The sequence below is a fragment of the Quercus suber genome, unplaced genomic scaffold (genome assembly GCF_002906115.3).
Source record: "Quercus suber isolate HL8 unplaced genomic scaffold, Cork oak 2.0 scaffold_253, whole genome shotgun sequence".
In the NCBI taxonomy this organism is placed as follows: Eukaryota; Viridiplantae; Streptophyta; class Magnoliopsida; order Fagales; family Fagaceae; genus Quercus; species Quercus suber.
Genome location: NW_027069709.1, coordinates 162,468 through 170,774, shown reverse-complemented (window position 1 = coordinate 170,774; position 8,307 = coordinate 162,468). Strand labels below are relative to the sequence as shown.

At 36.9% G+C, this 8,307-nt stretch overlaps 1 pseudogene; it reads left to right on the top strand.

Moving 5' to 3' along the window:
* The first annotated feature begins 263 nt into the window (after positions 1-263).
* LOC112030784 (putative pentatricopeptide repeat-containing protein At3g25060, mitochondrial) lies at positions 264-6,604 on the top strand (annotated as a pseudogene).
* The last annotated feature ends 1,703 nt before the right edge of the window (positions 6,605-8,307 follow it).

The window sequence follows — 8,307 nt, the reverse complement described above, 5'->3', positions numbered from 1 at the left end:
AACAATGTTAAATAAATGGAAGATTACAGAATTTGATTTGCAAACTAAAATCTAGGTTTGAAGAACCAAAATTAGTCCAGTTTGCACAATAACATGTTTGTGTTTGAGTGTGAGTAGGAGTGTCATTTATTTATTTATTTATTTATTTCCAATGATAAATAGGATTATATTTTAAACCTGTGGCTCAACTGGTTTCTACTTATGCGGGACCAAACCCAATTATTCAAGAATAAAAGACTTTCTAGTTGTACTAATTGAAACCCATGGGTGAGTAAGAGGTAGTTTGCAACAAAAGGATGAGAAGAATACTTTGTTAAATAATGTGATGTAACACAACTACAGTTAGTACATGTGGTTAGCAGATTGCTTTGAATGGGATTGACTGAATGAAATATATTAATTTTTTTCCACAAATTCTTATATTTTTAAGTAAGATTTACCTACTAGTATGGTTTCATTCATTTTAGAAAACAATTTGAGATCTGCAAAAAAGTTGAAATTCGGTGCTTGCTAATGCCATTGAGAGCAAATGTGGTGCTAGTGGTTGGTGGTGACCCAACACACGCAACAACTTGGCCTTGCATCAATGTAGATCTTATTCATCGAGACAATATTGAGTCACCTCGACCCTAAACATATACAACCTTGTTTCAATTGTATTATGGTGGTAACCATAGAGTTTTAGAAATAGTCTATCATTCATGTGATTTCTTTTTGTATTTTTATTATAAATTATTTAGAACTTGTTTTTGTTTTTTTTTTAAGCAGAAATTATTTAGAATTTGTGACAATTAACTTTTGGCCTCATGTATAATATATGTTCAATATATTATAATTGATTATATTATCTTCTCTACATAATTAAGTTCTAAAGCATTATATTTCATCTTTTGGTATTCTTCCAATCTAAAAACTCTTCACCTTCCTTGGTTGTGATCACAACAATGATACCAATTGTTGTTATTTGGGGCTAGCTAAAGCACATTTACTCGAGAAATAATATAAAACATCCACACAAAACAACAATATTTAATGTAGTTTGGCCAATTCCAAGCCTACGTCTACTAGCAAGGCTTGCCAAATTCACTATCAACGATATGGGTGACATTGAAAGTTGAAACTACTTGAAAAGTGTTTGATGTATTACCTCAAAGAGGCATAGATGCATGGAACGCCATGATCATTGCATATTTGCAAAAAGAGCACCCAGTTGAAGTTTTACATCTATATTGTCAGATGACCTTTGATGGTGTTACTTAGATCTGACAGCTCGACTTTCACAGTTGCCCTCAAGGCATGCATGAGCTTGGCAGATTTGAATACAGGGGAGGAAATTTAGTGTCAAGTGAGGCATTGTGGGTTTGAGTTTGATGTGTCTGTTGGGTCTTCTGTTTTGAATTTGTAGGCAAAGTGTGGGAAGATGGATGAAGCAACTGTGGTGTTTGATAGGATGCCAAGAAAGGATCTTGTTTGTTGGACAACTATGATAGGTGGGTTTGCACAGGGTGGGCAGCCAATGGAAGCGGTTGATATGTATAGGCAAGTCCTAAAGGCGGGAATGGAAGGAGATGGGGTTGTGATGTTTGGGTTGATACAGGCTTGTGCAAATCTTGGGAACTTAAAATTAGGTCTTACTGTTCATGGTTTTTTTTTTTTTTTTTGATAGGTAATGTGAGTACTATTATTGATGAAATAATAAAAAAGAAACATACATTGTGTTCATGAGGATAAACACATAAAAGTACTAACATAAAACTAAGAGAAAAGAAATCAGGAGAGTAAACTAAGAGAAGAAAATAAACTGTATAAGAGAAGAACAAACTATAAAACCCCAGCACCAAGACCACTCAAAAAGACTACCCTGGCACAAGCCTTTTAACTCAACCAATAACTTCTCACAGAATCTTCAAAGGAATGTCGATTATGTTTTGTCCAAATAGTCTACATCAAACAACCTGGAATTAAATTCCAAATATCTGAATTATATTTCCCAAGCCAAAAACTCCAACAACATAATAATTACGCCATAGAGTCAGGCAAGACCCACTAAATACCGAAAGCCTGAAGCATAAAAACCCATAAAGAATGTGCTATGTGACAATGAAAAAGGAGATTATCTACAAATTCCCCACTACGCCAGCACATGCAACACCGATTTGCCAAAGAGCGACCCCTAAGCGTGAGATTGTCCAAAGTAAAAATGCAATCATGGGCTGCTGTCCACAATAAAAAGCCAGCCTTTTGGGAACGTTTACATTCCAAATGCCCTTCCAAGGGAAAATAGAGTTGGGGGCCTCCCTTAACTCATTATAAAAGGAACGAGTATCAAACTTACCACTTCAATTAAGGCCACAACACAGAGAATCGCAACCTACTCCCCGTGGAAGATGAGCTGGAATAAAATCATGTAGAGAAAAAGATGCAGCAACCTACCAGTCTTGAAAATCCTAATAAAATCTCAAGTTCCAATATCTAACATTTTCTCCCTCCTGTTGACACAAAACATCAAAGATACAAGCTTCCTTGTTTACCGAAATCACATATAACTCAGGGTAGAGGATTTTAAGGGGATCAAACCCAACCCATCTATCATGCTAGAAGAGGATTTGAGTACCATCACCCATAAGAAAAGAAAAATTCTTAGAAAAGCTCTCCCACCCTTCACTAATACTATGCCACAAACCACACCCATGAGCCCTCCTACAAACTTTAGTACTCCAACCCCTTTACCCTTCCCATATGTAGTGGATGTAACCCTCCGCCAAAGATGAGTAACTTCATGCCCGTACCTCCACAACCACTTCCCTTATAAAGCTTGATTAAAGGACACTACATTTCTTATCCCTAATCCACCCATTTCAATAGGTGAGCAAACCTTCTCCCAAGCCACCAAAGGGTATTTGAAACTACCCTTAGAAGATCCCCATAAAAAGTTTCTTTGGATTCTTTCCAATCTAGCAACCACAACTTTAGGAATAATAAATAATGATAAAAAATAAGTTGGAAAACTAGAAAGAGGGTTATTCAATAAAGTGAGCCTTCCATCCTTTGATAAATAGAGGCGTTTTCATGCCAATAATTTCTTCTCCATCTTCTCTAGAATGGGATTCCAAATAGAAGCTGTCTTAAATGAAGTACCAAATGGCATCCCCAAGTATTTCATAGGCAAACTACCCACCTTGCAACTAAGGATATTAGCCAAAGCATCCAGATTATTCACCTCCCTAATGCAGACAATCTCACTTTTCCCCACATTAACCTTCGACCCTGTAAAATCTTGAAAACACGACAAGGCCAACCTTATAGAAAGCAGCCGCTCCCTAGAAGTATTACAAAATAAAATAGTGTCATCCGCAAACAACAAATGAGAAATGCGCACACCAATAGAGTTCACCGATCCCACATGAAAACCATGAATCAGACCACATTCCTCAGTCTTTCTTAGAATCCTGCTTAAGACCTCCATAATCAAAGGAAAATGTGAGAGGATAATGGATCATCTTGTCTTAAACCCTATGAGCTTCCAAAAAATCCTTTAGGGGATCCATTCACTAGAACTAAAATCGGACAACAGTGACACATGCCTTAATCCACCCAATCGATTTCACCTTTAAACCCATCCTATCCAATAGATAGAACAAGGCATCCCAATTAACATGGTCGTAGACTTTTTCATGGGTATTTGATTCGAAAAAACCTTCAAATGGACTTTGTAGTTCAAACTAGCCTTGTGGCTATGTATGCCAAGAATGGACATTTGAAGCTTGCTTGTCATGTTTTCAAGAAGTTGCCATATAAGAAATGCAGGATTATGGAAACAGACCATATTTAGTGTCTTTTGAGTGCACTTCTAGCATGTTCACAAGTTAGGTTTTCAAAATTGGGTAAATCTACACAAATATATTGTGAGAAGGCTTGATTTTGATCAAGTTTTAGGTACTGCAGTGATTAACATGTATTCCGAATGTGGAGCCCTTTCTTGGGCATGCACTCTGTTTGATCAGATAAATTGCAAAGACTCAATCTCTTGGAGTGCAATGATAACCAGCTTTGGAATTCATGGGCATGGAAAAGAAGCTCTATCACTCTTCCTAGAGATGACAAAAACAAGTCAAAAACCAGATCATGTTACTTTTTCTTCCCTTCTCTCAGCCTTCAGTCACTCAGGTCTTGTGGAAGATGACCTATATGGTTTAATCACGTGGTTAGTGAATATAAGGTCCCTCGAATTGAAAAGCATTATGTTTGTGTGATTGATCTTTTGGCTTGCACAGGTCAAGTTGAAAAGGCTTGCGAGCTAATTGTAAAGTTGTTATTTACAACTATGTGTTTTTGTTGGCTTATATTCCGTGCCAAATTTAATTGTAATTTTATTCAATCGTTTGTACCCTGTGTTTATTGTAAGATTTCTTTGTAAGGGTTGTGTGTTAGAGAGAGAGTGTGTGAAGACTCAAGCAATTGAAGAATGAAGTGTTTTCACAGGTAACTCGCGACTTAGCATCCCGCAAAGTAACTCATGTGCCCTGCACATGCTGGAATGCAAAGAGTTAGGCCAGATAGACACAGCTATGTCTCGCGATTATCTCACGGGTAAGGCCTTCCTGCGAGACACCCGCGAGGCATTCTGTTCTGCCAGCCTGTCTAGCCTAATACACACTTTTTGTGCCTACACTATTTATACCCACATTACCCATATATAAAGTAGAGAGTTTCTGAGAGAAAACCCTAGCCAAACACCTTGAGAGTTAGAGATTGTTATACCCACAATCCTCTACACATTTGTTTTGGGAATTTCCTCATCTCCTACCTTTCTATTTTCATACCATTGAGAGGTTGATAGCCCAAACACTTACCACACCCTTTGAGAGTGTCAAGTGGAGTTTTGGTGCTGCTGGGAAGCAATGGAAGAAGCCAAGGATGGCAGATGCAACATGGAGCTTGTTGCGGGATCCGGAGAACTAGACAAGACACGGTTCCGAAAAGCCTTGTTGGAGTAAGAGCTTGGAGGGCTTAAGTACAAAGGGTAAATTAGGCTTGAAGGGTCTCTTGCCCACCCATGTATCCCAACTGATTGTCTAGTGGATCGATTTCCGCTTGGAGGGCGACGGAGAGGTTTTTCGCCAAGTTCTTCGGTTTCCTCTTCGATAATATGTCTCGGTGTTATCTATGTTTGCATTTTTCTTCCCTACTCTTGTTCATTTCATTTTTACTGTTGTGTTGCTTTTTTTTTTTTTTTTTTGGAGAAACCACTGTTATGTTGCTTTAAATATGGATTAGAGTAATTCTCTTGTTTATACGCTTGTGCTTACACTATTCCGCTCTTAGTATTGGTTAGTGTAAAATCAACCAAGCCATAACTTTGTTTTGGGGGTCTAAACAGCTCTTGTGTTTTCGACACATTTTTGAGCTTTCACTAATAGATTCCATGAATGCTGAATTGGGGCTTGCTGTTTGGGTTGCTCTCCTGGCAGGTTGCTACAAAAATAATATGTTGTTTATTGGAGAGATGGCTGCAAAGAAGGTTTCTTGAGTTAAATCCGGATTACTTGGGAATTTATTCTTTGGTCTCAAACTACTATGCAAAGGCGAGGAACTGGGACTTGAGAATTTATTCTTTGGTCTCAAACTACTATGCAAAGGCGAGGAACTAGGATGATGTAGCTAGTGTTAGGAAAATCATGAAAAAGACAGGGATGAAGAAAGTGCCAAGGTATAGTGTAGTAGAAGTGAAAGGGAAACTTCATGCTTTTCTTATGGAAGATAAAAGCCATTATCAATATGAAAATATGATGCAACTTTTGGATAAGTTGGATCATGAAATGAGAGCTATTGGATATGTCCCAAAGATTGAATTTGTGTTGCATTCCCTTGCTGAGGAAGTCAAAAATAAAAAGTTGTGTAATCACAGTGGAGGCTTGCTATTGCTTATGATCTCTTAAACACAGGGCCAGGAACCAAATTATTGATCATAAATAACCTTAGGGTGTGTGGGGATTACCATGAAGCAACCAAGTTCATTACAAAAATTGTGAACAGAGATATTGTTGTGAGGGATGTGAAGTGATTTCATCACTTCAAAAATGGGATCTGCTCATGTGGTGACTACTGGTGAAGCTGATGTGCATAGATTTCCTTTCCCTTTGCTGGATTTGTCACAGCTTACATGTTGAAATATGAGGGCAAGATCTGAAATCTCTTTAGGAAAGTAAGTTCTGAATATTATAATGGCGGAAATGGAAGAGATAAGCAAGCTAACGCCTCAATTGCATACTACAATCTTTAAGAAGTGTATAGATGCAGCTTGGTAACCGATACGGTGCTTCCAGATGGTCCCATCCAACAAATCCATATCCAGCTGGGTTGCTGGCAGAATTTGGGTGTTGATATACATCCACCACTTTATCAATTTCCCCATTATACTATATACTTCAGCCAAGTTCAAAGAGCTTTTGTCAAAAATTATACACTTTTTTTATTGCTCACAGTAGATGCAAATTGTTCGAAAGGATTTATCTATGATTGAAATGCGAAAGAGAAGGACTTGGGGGATTTTTTTAATCCAAATGTCTTCCTGCATGCTTTGCATCAGCAAGCCTGATTTACCTCTAACAGCTCCAATATTTAATCCTTTTGAAACTTTATTTTCCTCATTTCTCTTGCTCCTAGTGTCAAAGGCGACACTTTTTTGTTTCATCTCATAAATCATAATATGGTGGGTTTTATTTCTGCTGCATGAAAATCCAAAAATTTTGAGGATATTATTTGGTTGACATTTAAAACATGGATTCTCTGACAAAAGCAAAATTGGGAGTATAAACACAAATTAGGGGGTTTCATATGTTTCTTATTTCGGGATACAGTTCACATCCTATGGTTTCTACTTGAGAATATAGACCATTATAGAAATGGTTCGAAGAGCAGCCTTTCCAATTGTATCTGGTAACCCATTTTAGTGCATCACTTGTCATACTTTGGCTACATACATACAAACACATATAATTGTATAATTGATTTTAGTTGCTAATTGAGGTTGTGAACTCTTCAGATGAAAACTCTTTGTATTTTCTTCCTTGTTCTGAGGAAGAATGCCAGAGTTCTGTGCTTCTGCAACGGGTACAATTTCCTTCTCCTCTTGTTGTTATGGACTGAAGGATAAGTGAGAAATTGCATATGCTCAAGTTTCTAGACATGTTCATTGAAATTCTGGGCAACATCAAGAAGTTCTTTAGGAACACTTGATGGTTGATTGTTCATACCTTTTGTCATTTTAGGATGCTAAGGGTTTGTTTTCACTTTTCCTTTACTTTTGTTGTGTTTATTCTGCTGAATAAGATCTTCTGAAGTAACTGTGGCAGCATGGACAGAGGGCTGGGTCGGTGGACTGCAATTTCCTAAATATGTGAATTTCATTTCAAGAACCTCATCAAATTCTTGCGCTTTTCAGTTACCGCTTCTATTTCCTTTTCCTAAATCTCTCAATTCACTTTTCAATCACATCCCTCTCCTTAATTTCATTATCGTCATTCTCAAGAGATAACACTTCATCAAGTTGGTGCTTGATTGAACTAACCAAGATAATTTCTGGATGGGATTTACACGCTAAGTAAGATTTTATTTTTGAAAAGTGAAACTTATCGTTACCTTAATTTCTTCAAAGTCCAAAGTTGGTATTATTTGGAACCTAATAGGTTAATAATACAGAGCAAAAGCAAAATTAGGTGTCAATGAGCTTAACTATTTATTTTTCATTTTTTTTGGGTTGGGAATAATGAGTGTACATTTTAATACAACAGAAAAACAAGCAGCTTAAGCTGCAGAAAGTAAAATAAAAATAAGAGGCAAAGCCAAATCTTATGGCATCCTTTATGAATTCAAAAATGGCTTCTTCATCTTTGAAATTTTGAGCATGGCATCTCTGATTTTCTTCTTTATACAATAGATTTTAGCTAGGTAGGCTACTTTTAGAAGTGTAGGTGTAAAGCCACTTCCTTGCATGGCTTGTATAGCACATTTGAACTCTGCTTCCCAATGATCAATCCGTCTACATTTATAGAAAATGTAGGTACAAAAAATGTTCTCTGCATTTTGGAAAATTTTTCATTACACAGTATTTCTATAATATCCCATCTAAACTTAGCTGTACTTGGTATTTGATTTTTTTTAAAGTTATGGTCAACTAAGCTATAAAAGAATGCTTTTGCATTCGAATTTTTTTAAAAACCCAATCTAGGACTGAAAGAGAATTTTTGATTGCGTACTAAGTACCTTTAAAAATGTCTTTGTAGTATTGAAGTAGTCCAAATGAGA